Consider the following 12,729-nt stretch of genomic DNA (forward strand, 5'->3'; position numbering starts at 1 on the left):
TTGCTGAGCCTCTATGTGGGGGAGAATGGAGTAAGCAGCTGTCTGTGACCGTATCCTTACGCCACTAACACACTGGGAAACCTCCCTGTAGAGTCAGCTATCACATTGTCCCAGGTATGTCCCCTGTGTGCTGTTGGGGTGCTCTTAGGGCTAGCAAAAATTAACAGCCCAGGTTGAGTGTATCAGTGCCACAGATCTTGCTCTCCTTAGGAGGACTTTTCTCTCTGTGTCCAGTGCCACAGCCCACTATGATATAAATGCTTGTTGCCTCCTCACAGTTTAGCTCTAGCTGTTTGTTCGGGACCCCATACCCTGCTACAGGCAGGCCTTAGCCTCACCCGCTCCGTATGGAGGCATGGCAGGTACATAGGTCTTGATTTTGGTTGTCGATGGTACATCTGTCGTATCCTGCCCTGGCTGTTACAAAGGGCAGGGAGGGATTCAGAGTCCTGAGTGTCCCAGTGTAGAAGAGGCAAAACGTCAGTATTTTGCCCGTAATCCCAAGTACTGTGCTGTAGCAATCTATCTCTGCTAAAGCTTTGTTTCAGAGTTGAGTAACATACAGCTCTGCGTTGGATCTTAAACCCTCCTGAATATATGTAGGAAGGAATTGGTCCCCTCAAATAATGCTTGCTTCTTTCAGGAGCCACATAGCTGAAAAATCCATTGGGACCATTGTGTGACTAGCTGAGGGTGCAACTTTTAACTTCGGGATAAGCTGTCAGGTTGGCCAAACACCAAGACGTATGTGTATGTCAATGAAGTTTCCTGTCCCTACTTGACATGGTAAGTATTCCTGATAATGCACTTCCAATTTTAAATGAGGAGGTAGACTTCTTCAGAGTATTTTGGATGGTTAAATATCCTGCTGTTTCCTGGGTGGTACTGAAATGCTCAAAATACTCCCACCACCTTCATATGCATCTAGAGTCCTTGCATCCTGGATAATACTTTTCTCGAGCTAGTTAAAATCCATCCCCTTTATTACCAGTTATCTGTATGTCAGCCGTTGCCCTATCTGACAAAAAGCTGGGTGCCTAGCATTTTCAGTGATTGTTTAGAAAATCCTGTTGTGGCAAATGATGAATATACAGCATACCCGCTAGTTCAAGTGTCACCGTAGATGATAAAAGTAGATACCAAACATTCCTTTTGCTTTTTCTCCTTTGCTGTAAATTGTTTATCCTTGAATAGAAATAAGAAAAACTTGACTGTTTGCCCAGATTTGCAGCTGGTCTCTAAAGGGAGAAAAATGTTAAGCTCAGCAGTGAATTTGGAAGTTACTCTGCTGGCACCATCTGTCTGATGGTGCAGTACAGTGTTGTTCAGTGCAGTGGTTGAGCTATAGCTTTGGTGAACTGGGATCCCAGTATAGGAATAATGTTTTTCTTACTTGGCCTAGAGCAGAATCACGTGTGATAGTGACTTGCTCTCTGTGAGGCGAGTTCCCGTTGTGGAACTGGAAGTGGTATCAGGGGATATAGGGAGAGGATGAGAACTGCTGAGAGGATATAGGAGGGAATAGGGGGGAGATGAGAACTGCTGAGGACTAAGACGCTTCCTTGAGATGGTCCCTACGGCTGGGCCTGAGGCAGCTGAAACAGCAGTGAGGGCTGCTCTGAAAGGGCAGCCGGTGCGGCTCGTTGCCAGCATTCTGTATGCTGGACACCCTGCGGCTGTGGACATGGCCCCTGTACCAGCAGGAAATCCTCTGTGGAGGAACAAGTTTGACCATTACGACGTGAATAAGAACCTCCTGGTTTTCATTATTGATGAGGGCCAACAAATGCAAGATCAAAGAGCCATCAAGAAATGATACTGCATTTACTGGCTCAGGTTAACACGCTGGTGAGGCCTGACGGTGAGAAGACTCGCATCTATCTGGATAAACTGATGCCCTGGACAGAGCCGGCAGGATTAGAATCATTAAAACTGTCATTTACCAAGGACTGTAAAGGTGAGATGAGAAACTTTATTTTAAAAGTCCAGAAGAAAACTCCCTTGGTACTTTCTTGCAATGATGCAGAGGCTCTGGGTGTCACTCCTTTCTGAACTAGAGATAGTATGGGTTGCACAGGGACAATTAACTATCTCATATGAGGGGGTGGGGAAACACTGTAACTAACTTCTGCTGGGGTTTGCATTGAAAAGCTTATCAGTGTAGAAACAGAAAAAGTGATGTTCTGCCTTTCCCTTTGGTTGTCACATCAGCCTTTACTGGATGGCCATGTGGATAGACGTGCTGGCCTGATGCGAAATTTCTGTAATGTTCTCCTTGGTACCTGTCAAGTAGTCTGGGATCTTAATGCTGCTGGGAAGGGCAGCAGAAGGCACTGTGGTTCCTGCTTTCTCATTGTTCAGTGGGATATTGGATTCTTACACACAGTTGCTTGATTTCAGCCTTTGTGGTTTTGCAATGCACCAACTATTGCAGCTTCTTACCTGAACGTAATGATTGACCCATGTTTTTCAAATTTTTATGATTGCCTTGCACAGTTAGGATGAGTGTTGCTTAGTCTACCCAAATATTCTGTCTACTCAGGTGTTTAGTTTATGGTAAATAAGGAGGGGGTTTGGTCACAAAAAAGTATCTGTTGTGGATTTTCCTTTATTCTTCGTCACACACAGGGAGTTCAGCTATGTAAGTGCTCTTATTGTCTGTGACAGATAAGGGCTTCTTTAAACATGTCCACATTCTGACTTGGAGAAAAGAGAAATCTGGCCTTCATCAGTGCAAGCAATGCTTTAAAATGGTAGCTGGTCAGGCCTTTAAAGAATTATTTTCATGTTTAGTACTGGATGTTGTATGTTGTGGCCTCTACCAGAGCATTAATAAGGGTGTTAAGAAACTGAGTTTGACATGGAAACAGGAGTTATCTCATCTGTTAAACCAGTCCCAATTCTGGTAAGCTGTCACGGGGTTTGGAGGTAGAATGACATTAGTGTCTATACAGGGAATATTACCATTATAAAACATGACCTAAGTGAACTAAAGAGGACTGGCTAATGTCCCTGTGGAAGGCCAGGCATCACAGAACAGAACACAGGAATCTACTGAGTACTTAGGATTTCTGCTGTGTTGCCAGGGGCCCAAGCAGAGACATACAGGGGCTCTGCTGGGTCAGTAGAGGCAGCCTTCTTTGTACATAATCTTCATATTTTATTTAAAACAGAAAACAGGAAAGCCCATCCCAGCATAGGCAGGCAACGTCTAAACATTGCATTACAAGTAAATAGGGCTCTCTATCATTTCTCTGGGGACCTGATGTATGTTCTCACTTTCCAGTTGTGGGTTGAACTGCATTCCCGCTCACGTTATCATTCTAATCTATTTAGAGGTTGCCTAGGCCAGCTTTGCTGCAGCTGGCATTCTGACACCATGAGTAGTTGGCTCTTATGGTATTGCATGATGGGCATGCTGGCCAATCTAAGCTTCTGCAGCATTTCTGTCTCTCATCATTTGAAAAGGTCTTTAGTGCAAACCCAATGAGATTAGGGTTCATTTGTTCCTGGGTTCCAGGCTAAGTTTTAAAGGGAAAAGGGCATCTGAGATCATTGCTTATTCCAAAGAAAGACTGATACTCTTATCAAGTTATGGTTCTCTGGAAATACGAATTTATTCACTAGGTAGCTCCAGTAGTTTCACCCTTGCTGTACAATGCTGCAGTGCAGCTCCATTTTTACACTGATTTTCATACCACTATGTTACCACTGTATGCTATTTATTTTTGTGTATATAAACATTTTGTAAATCAAGTGAAAAAGAGGATAGTAGTAAGGAAAATAATATGAAATGCCAAATGTTTATTCAACTATATGAAGCAATAGGTAACACATTATGCTTGTAAAATAGCTAAGCATTTTCATTTGGCCTTTTTTTGGTCTCTTCTGTATAGGAAGTGTTAATGATAATGTTCTACAGTATTATCTTTGTTAATACTTCAATCTGCATACTTATCCTGGAGAAAGAAAGAAAGAATGAAGAGGGTATGTCACCAACACTGTAGTGTAAGCAGTCTGAAGCATAGCAACCAATAGGCACTGCTTTCTGAAGGTTTGAAATCTGAGCTGTATGGTTCAGAGCATCCCTACTGTGGGGAATATCCACTTTAAACAAAATGCACAGTCTCTCGGGTAAGGCAAATAAACCTGACTTGATTGATTTTTTGCATGCTTCTTGATAAAAGCCTCAGTACTTGGCACATTCTAATGTGACGCTTCACGCCTCTGCCCATGTATCAGCATACTTTACCGCACAGCATAACGTGGATCCAAATCCCAGAGTAACCAAGGGGGTGATGCTTTATCTTCCTGACACGCTGAATAAAACTTAGCTCAAAAGTAAATTCTTAATCCAAATAAAAGGGTGTCCTTTTCTTGTGACTTTTTTTTTCTTTTTTTTTTTTTTTTTAATTTTCACACCCATTAATAGATTTATGTTCTTATAAAACATGAACTAAAATGGAGCAGGCTTTGCTTTTCAGGTTAACATGAATTCCTCAAAAATTGTGATTGTGAATGTTTGCTTTGATTACTGGAAAACTACCATTACTGTTTGATGTTGATTAAGCATTCTTTGGATTTAGAAAAACACAAAACTAAGACTGAAATTAAATAATGCAAAGGTAGAGACAATAAGTTAAAAGTTACGGTGCCAAGGTTACTGTAAACTTCTCCATTCTATTCACTTAGATGTGCAAATGTTTTCATCCTTTCACTTAAAACAACCAGATTGACCTACTGGAAAATATGAAGATTTTAGGGAAAAGAACAATTACACTTTATTTACTTTGTATTTAATAAACTTACTACAGCAACATAAGTGTACTATAAATGCTTTAAGATACAAAATTATGGAGTTCAGGAACATTCAAATAATATTAAATCTTAAGTGTTCATGAATCTCAAATACTTTAACTTGAGTGATTATGTGTTTATAATCCCCTCATACCCTCATAACCTTTTTTCATGTTGCTTAGACTCAAGAAGTGTTTTGAATAAGAAAATTAGACAATAGGATTATGACATAAAACAAATTTAGTGTAGGTGACTAGCTGCACATCACTAACCCAAAGTAGTGAAGAGCAGAATGATTTTTAAGTAAATATGGAATTAGATTGCATAAACTTTCTGATGCCTAAGCGCAATTAATAAAATAAATGTGGTTGTAAAAGCAGAAAGATTGGAAAGCAAGGAGGCAGTCTGGATTTTAAAAAAATAAATCAGTGGGGTTTGACTGTTTTTTGAATATAAAATAAAAGGAACTGAATGTTATTTTTCAGTAGAGAAATTAAAATGGGTATAAATGAAAATCAGGGAGGGGGGGAATAGAGAAAAAGCAGCTAAATTATTACTACTTGATCTGATAGCAAACCATCTGGCAATATGCTGCCAAATCATTATGTATCATTTATGTGACTCAGTGCTAATTAGATGTGCATGGATTATGCAGACTCCTTGTGCTTTCAACATTGGTAGAATGTTTTAAAAATAACACTTGCAATATTAGTATGACATGTACTTGTTATGAATTTCTGACAGTAATCCAAGCTATTTTTTCACTAGAAAATATCCCAAGCGCTTCAAAGACTGTTCAAATTTTGACTTACATAAAAAAAAACAACAAAAACCAACATAATATCAGTATATTCTGTACAGACAGTAAGAAACTAATTTCTCTCAGTAACTTACTGCAAATAACTGAGTAAGCAGTTAGGCCTGAACAGCATGAAAAGATAACTAACTATATAGATTTATATACACTACATGTTACAGTAAGCATGCTTTGAAAAAGCATGTAATAAAACACCTTTTAAAAGCGTGTGTGCATGGTATTGTGCCTATGCCTACACAAATCCAAAAGCTGTATATTTTTTTTCTAAAAATAAATGCTGATATGTTATTTCTCTGCTTACATTGTCACAAAGTCAACAATTGCCACAAATGGAGTACTGTAAAAGTTTACTTTGAGTGTTTATGGCATGTCTATAGTTATGCTCAGAATAAATAAGCTATTACAGGTATATGACTATCTTAAACATGCTGCCATGGAAATCTGTTAATAAAATGTATTTTGAAAATTTAAAGCTACAAAAATCTGTTAGATAGAATATCAAATATTGAAAGTTAAAAATTGACAGACTGAATAATTAACAGGTCAAATTGCTCCCTTCCCCTCAAGAAATGTCTCAAAGATGGTACATACAAAGCTATGGAAATCATTCTTTTGAAGGAAAAAAAAAAAAAACCAGGAATATGCTTGACTAAGAAACATTATGTGTATTCTGGAAATTAAGGGCCTATGAAGGGAGCTTATTTGTTAGGTGACCATAAGATTCAATTATGAATATGGTAAAAATAAGGCAGCACAAACACATAGTTTTATAAATGACAAGCAAGTGGGAATATTTGAAAAACTATCAGAAAATTCTACTACAGGGATATAAATCTTAACAGAAGATTACTTTTTTGATGTGGATGCTTGTGTAAACATAAGTGACTTGCTGTGTGTAGTTTCTTGTATTTACATTTATTGATGATTTGTAATATTTGAAGGCAGCTCAAAGGGCTGACAGCATGCTTTATAGTGTAGAAAGCATGTTTTGCAAAAGGGTATAAATAATCCATTGCTTAGATTTACTTACAGATTTAGAATTACTTATACAAGAAAGAGGTGTAATCTTATCAAAGTGGTTTTTAATTTTAGACATAGTCATGTAATGTTCCTCTAGTAGAAGGATGGGAGCAATATTCAAAACAAAACCGAGATGTACACTTTTAACAGTGACAGTCATTACTGATCTGGTAAAGTTTTCCAATATGATAACTTGTTTGAATTCTTTATTGTTATGGATGGCAGCCTTTCTAAAAAGTTACTGTCCTTTGAACACAGGCTAGATTCAGGGCTCTGTGGTTGAAAACCAGATTGTTGTGCGACAGATTTGGTTTTAGCAGTGTCATAGTAAAGTCCATGCACTGCTTGGAACATGCTGAAGACTCCTCCCTATGAGAGGCCCCAACTGGGTGGGCCTGGAAAGTGAGAAACCAAAATAATGAGGACCTTAGGAAAATGCTGGTAAGTGTGTTTTGACATCTTGTTTCTGGATTTACCTGGGCTATGCTAATATCCATTATAGAGAATTCAAGCTGAAACAAAAGAAATAGTAAATATTTGCCTGTTTTGAAATTTACCACATCTGTTAATCTTATGTCTGAGCCAAGCTTTGCCATACAGATATGATTACAAATAAACATTACATACAGTTTATTGGGTTTTTTGTTTTGTTTTTTTGGGGGGGGAGTTTGTTTTGTTTTGAGGGTTTTTTTGTTGTTTTGTTTTGTTTTGTTTTTTTTCTTTTTTTCCTGTTTGCTCCTGGATCAACAAAGAAAATCAAGTTTATGTATAATTTCTGGACATTGGGTGGCACCATTGCCTCATGCAAGCCACCGATTAGATGCCTTCCAGCTTTAATTTTATAGTGTTGGCTCAGGTCCCTTTTTTCCTTTAGCATAACTGTATAAGGCAAGTCAAAATCAGAACTAGTACCCTTCTTTTCTTTTTTTAGCTTGATTTTAAGTAACCATTTTGATTTAAATGGTAATGGATTTTTGACCAAGAACTGATGTTGCTTAGTTTAAGGAACTGTTGTTTGATTTCAAGGGCTGATCTACAGATCTTCTGTGAAGCTGTTGACTGAAACAGAAAGATACCCTTTACAGCCAATCTGCTTTCGTGTGCCCCAGCCAGTCTGTCGTGAAGCTGTTCACTAATGTAAAAACCAGGAATAGAACCTGTGTGTTTTATTCTCTACAAAACTTCAATGTAAAATGATTTTTTAATTAAGAGCTGTTTTGCATCGGTGACATGGCTGACGTATCAGATACTGTTATATGTTTCTGTAAGTGCAAGTTCTCCTCTAAGTTTACTTTTAAGATGTATTTAGGTCTTTTTAATCGGATCTCCTTGCTGGCAGGTACAAAGTTTGTTCCAGATCAGGAGACATTTGTTTGTATGCCACTTTGAAATTTCATGTATTACTGGTATAAAAGCATAAGACAAATACCTGTTTTAGCTACTGGTATTTTTTTTTTTCTGGGGTCCATTAAATTTATCATACAGAGCAAAATACTCACATAGTAGATAACAGTAGATAACTAATAGCATTTTGCCATTAGATTAATTAAAGTAAACTGTCAGAGACTGCTTTTTGAAAATTGACTGACCAGTTACACAGTGTTTACTATGGTGGAACTGAATGAGCCAGTGAAAAGGAGTATAGTATTTTGGTTAATTTTTAGTCTATAGATGTATTTGTGGCGAAAGTGCAGAACTAAGTTTTTAAGCTGTTTCAGAAAGTCTCATAGCAGAGCAATGTCAGAGTTATATAGATCAGTGTTAGGACTGACTTGCCTGAGCAAAAACATTCCGATGAAAGCTAAAAGAGTAACAGTGACTTTTCTGGATTAACACCCCCCTGTCCCCCTCGCCTCCTGCCATTTGCATATATGTTGGCTGTTCAACCTAAAGATACCACAGTTTTAGCATAAATAGAAATCTACATAGAAGTATTTCTTATCCTTTGAAAATGTTGCCATCCAGTTGAGTTATTATAAACAGTACCAAATCATGTATCAGTAGTATCTGCTATAAACCGCTTCTGAACCTGCTACTTGCAGAAGTTTGCACTGTGAAGCCTTGTAAGGAGTGTGTTGTCTAGAATCTGAACCAACTACAGAATTGAAGAACAGCTTATTAAAATAATTTTATTGTATTTTCTGTTTGTAATGCATAATCTGACCAGCTCTGTTTATCCTGCTCTAGAACTGATCACGGTGCAGCTCTGAAAGTTCAAGATCCTTCCTTCTTCAAACATTTAAAGCTTCACAACTACACTTGGAGTAGCAGATAATCCAGTTTCAGAGCTTAAAGGTGGGATGGGAGCTTTAAATATGTGTTACGAGAACCAGTGAGGATCAGTGATTTAACATCGAAGAATCCTGCTTTGACTGCCTCGGGAGGCCAAGGGTTGAGCCTGAGGGAAGAGGCAACACCTGAGAGCGTGTGTGTGCAGAGAGTCGGAAGGGGCACAGCCGCCTGGTGCAAAGGGACCCCATCCTAGCAGTTAAAGTCTCAGGTGGTGTCTGTGTGACTCCTTGAAAGGTGTGTGAAAGCTCAGGCAGTGGCCGCTCTTGTAACAGTTGATAGGACCCTAGGACATCACCCTTGGATCCTCTCGCCTCCAAACATCCAACTGCCGGCAGAGGGTGAACTCACCCGGGACTTTTGGAGTGGGAGGCTCCAAAAGGTGAGTGTTAAAATTCCCCAAGCAGACTAAAGACCAGAGATTTGGGTAGCGTATGGCCTGGTCAGTACAGACTGCACAAGAAGAAAGAGTTAGTGTGTGGCCTGGTCAGCATAAACCGCAGGAAAGAAAAAAAAAAGGGTTAGTGTGTGGCCTGACTGGTGTCAAATACACGTAAGTGAGGCCCTGATACTAAGAAAAAGAAATGGGAAATGTACTCTGGGTAGAAAAGGAGATGTCCTTGGCCAAGGTCTTACTGAATTGGGAGAAAATTTATGATACAGTGGGATTATCTAAAAAGCAGGCAATCAGATTATGCCAAAATGAATGGCTATTTATTACAAGAATGGCAGGAGGGAGCCCTCTACAATTATAGCCAACCTGGGAAACCTTTGATCCACACACATCAATGTATTTAAGACAGCTGGAGGATAGGTACCCATACCAAATGGATTACTGGTATCTATGGCATGCATGGTCTGGAGAGAGAACATCTGGGACAAAAGTCAAAAAAGAAAAAGGGGGTAATTGTAACAGTAGCAGAAGATACCACACCAGAAAATCCTGTGAGTGGGTCAGCACTACCCTATCTGTTGTCTTCACCTTTCCCACCTTCTTCCTATTCTCCTCCTGTTTACCTTCTGGCCGCTGGGCTCTTTCCTATGACTGATTCACATTCCTAATCCTGCTGCTATGCAACCTGGGGCCCCAGTGGAGGCTCCACCAGTGTTAACCTTTTATAGGGACCAGCCTGGGAAGCCTAGTGACTTAGCGTTGTGGGGAAGTAAGATGCCCCACCTCAGGGAAGATGCTGAGAGGTGTGGCCAACTATTTGCAAATATATGTAAAGGGCATAATTCAAATAGGAGAGACACTCAAATACTATCAAAGGAACTTTTTCACCCTGATGAAAAATTAAAAATAATGGTTAAAGATGCTGAATTAACATGACAGACAGGGGGAGGTTGAACCCCATGGCCGGCAAATGACCCAAGCTGGAATTACAGTGTTGATGAAAATTGGGTGGCTTGTCAGACCTGACTGCAAAATCTGGTAGAAGCCATAAGAGCATGATCAGAGATGGGTGTAAACTGGATGGAGGTGCAGGAATTAAACAGAAGCCAGATGAGCATCCCTGTGATTTTGGGGGAAGGCTAAGGCGAGCACTGTTGAAATATGGAGGAATGACTCCACAAAACTTTAATGACACACTTGTGATTAGCATTTTTGTGAGCCAGGTGGCCCCAGATACATGGAAATATTTTAAGGACCACATACCCATGTGTCAAGGAGAGAATCTACAGAAAATTTTGAGTATTGATGTATTCGTATAGGATGGGCTTGAGGAGAGACAAAAGGCTGAGCAGATTAAAGAGACAAAAAAGGTGAAAGAACAAGAGGCAAAGCTTTTGGCTGCGGCATTAGCAAGAAATTTGCAAGTGACAGAGAGAGGCCAAGGGGAGAAGAGACAGGAAACAGGGAGCAGGTTGAAACTCTGGAAAAGAGAGAGAAGAATAGGAGGGAATGATGGGAGAGAGTGCTATCATTGTGGAAAGTTAGGACACATACGGTGGGAATGCCAGGAAAGGGCAAGAGAAGGGACCTATCACCAAAAAGAACTAACTCAGGAGAATACACAGTCACAGTGACTGGAGGAAGGGTTGCCTATGAATCTTGGGGGAGGGCTTGAGGAACAGGAAATTCTTTATATGTGGGTAACCCAATTAAACCAAAAGAAACATATTATTGGGAAGGTGGGAGGTCAAGAAGTTGAATTTTTGGAAGATACAGGAGCTACATTACTACTTTTAAACTTCATTCCAAAGGGATCTATGGGGGACTTCAGCTGGACTGAGGCCCTGGGAAAGAAAGACTTCAACCTTGAAAGGATTCCAAACTACCCCTGAGAGAGCAAACAAGAACAGGAGGAGCTGCAAGATGAGCGAGCTTATCAACTGCAGTAAGAGAGCATAACAACTCTGAACCAGTAAGAAAAGAGACACATTGGAAGAACTGATAACCCCGTACTTGGAACTAGTTTTAGGTGGATAGCGATACTAGAAGGCTTGGGAGCCTGAACTTTTGAACTTTTCATCTTACTATGCTTGCGTGATGAGCTTATGCATATTAAATTCTCCACCCTGGCAAGAGCCAGGGTTCATTTCCATCAAACCACAACAGCGATGTATGAACACATCCATGAAGGGGCGTGTCAGTAGGTGGTCTGGAAAATCTGTACACCCTGTAGAAAAAGTATAAAGGAACAAAGGAGGAGAGCAATAAAGGCTTTTGTTGGCTTTTTGCTTTGGGATTTGATATTAACTTGCTTTAAAGAAGAATCTGTCTTGTAGTTTTGTCCGTCTCGACTGCAACAGGGGTCTAGGTCTTCAGACAAAGTGTTAATATATGGGTCGTGGGGGAAGGGAAAAAAAATGTAAGTAAACCTTTGTTAGTAACAGTAGAAGATGAGCACATGGGGAAGGTTTGTGTTGGCGGACAACTCCCCAGCCCACTGGGGAGAGCTCTCTTACAATCCCTAGATGTGGAGATACCCCTAACCCAAGAGAGTGTAGATCTAATAATAAAGGGATCAAGCATAATTAGTAGTGAATCTACAAGTGCTGAAGGTATTAGAATCTGTCCCAACAAAATTATGGAGTAAAGCAAGCAATGATGTGGGGTTGTTGGTCTCAGCACAACTGGTAAACATAAAAACAAAGGAAGGGCCTCTGCCAGTGATAAATAATATCCTATCCCACAAGAAGCGGAAAAGAGTATCCAGAAACAAATAGATTGATACTTGACCCAAGGAATTGTGAAGCTGTGTGTGTCACCCTACAATACCCTGATACTCCCAGTAAAAAATAATAGGTTAGATGAGGACAGAAACCCAGAATGCTGGTTTGTGCAAGTTCTACAAGCAATTAACCAGCATGTGGAAGTCTCCCATCCTGTAGTACCAGACCCCTCAACTATTCTTTTACAAATACCACATTGGACAAAAAATACTTCACCATTATTGATCTTACCACAGCATTTTTTAGCATTCCTATAGATGAAATAGGTCAGTTGTTATTCGCTTTTATGTGGAAAGGGCAGCAGATGACCTGGATGCATCTCCCCCAACTGTTTGCGGGTTGCACTGCAGTATTTTCCTGGATATTAGGAAATTATTTAAAAGATGTAAAATTGATGGGAGAATCATCACTTGTACAACACAGAGATGACTTATTATTAGCAAGCAAAAGCGACCCAGTACCTGTATGATGGACACTGTTCATTTATATACAACCTTAGCTGAAATGGGACATCATGCATCTCTATCCAAGCTTCAACTGTGTCAGAAAGAGGTTAAATATTTAGGATTTATCCTAAAGGAGAGCCATCGAAAAATAGATCCTGAAAGAATAGAAACCATAATTAAGCT

Source organism: Tyto alba, unplaced genomic scaffold (assembly GCF_018691265.1).
Source record: "Tyto alba isolate M040663 unplaced genomic scaffold, T.alba_DEE_v4.0 Super-Scaffold_2, whole genome shotgun sequence".
NCBI lineage: Eukaryota > Metazoa > Chordata > Aves > Strigiformes > Tytonidae > Tyto > Tyto alba.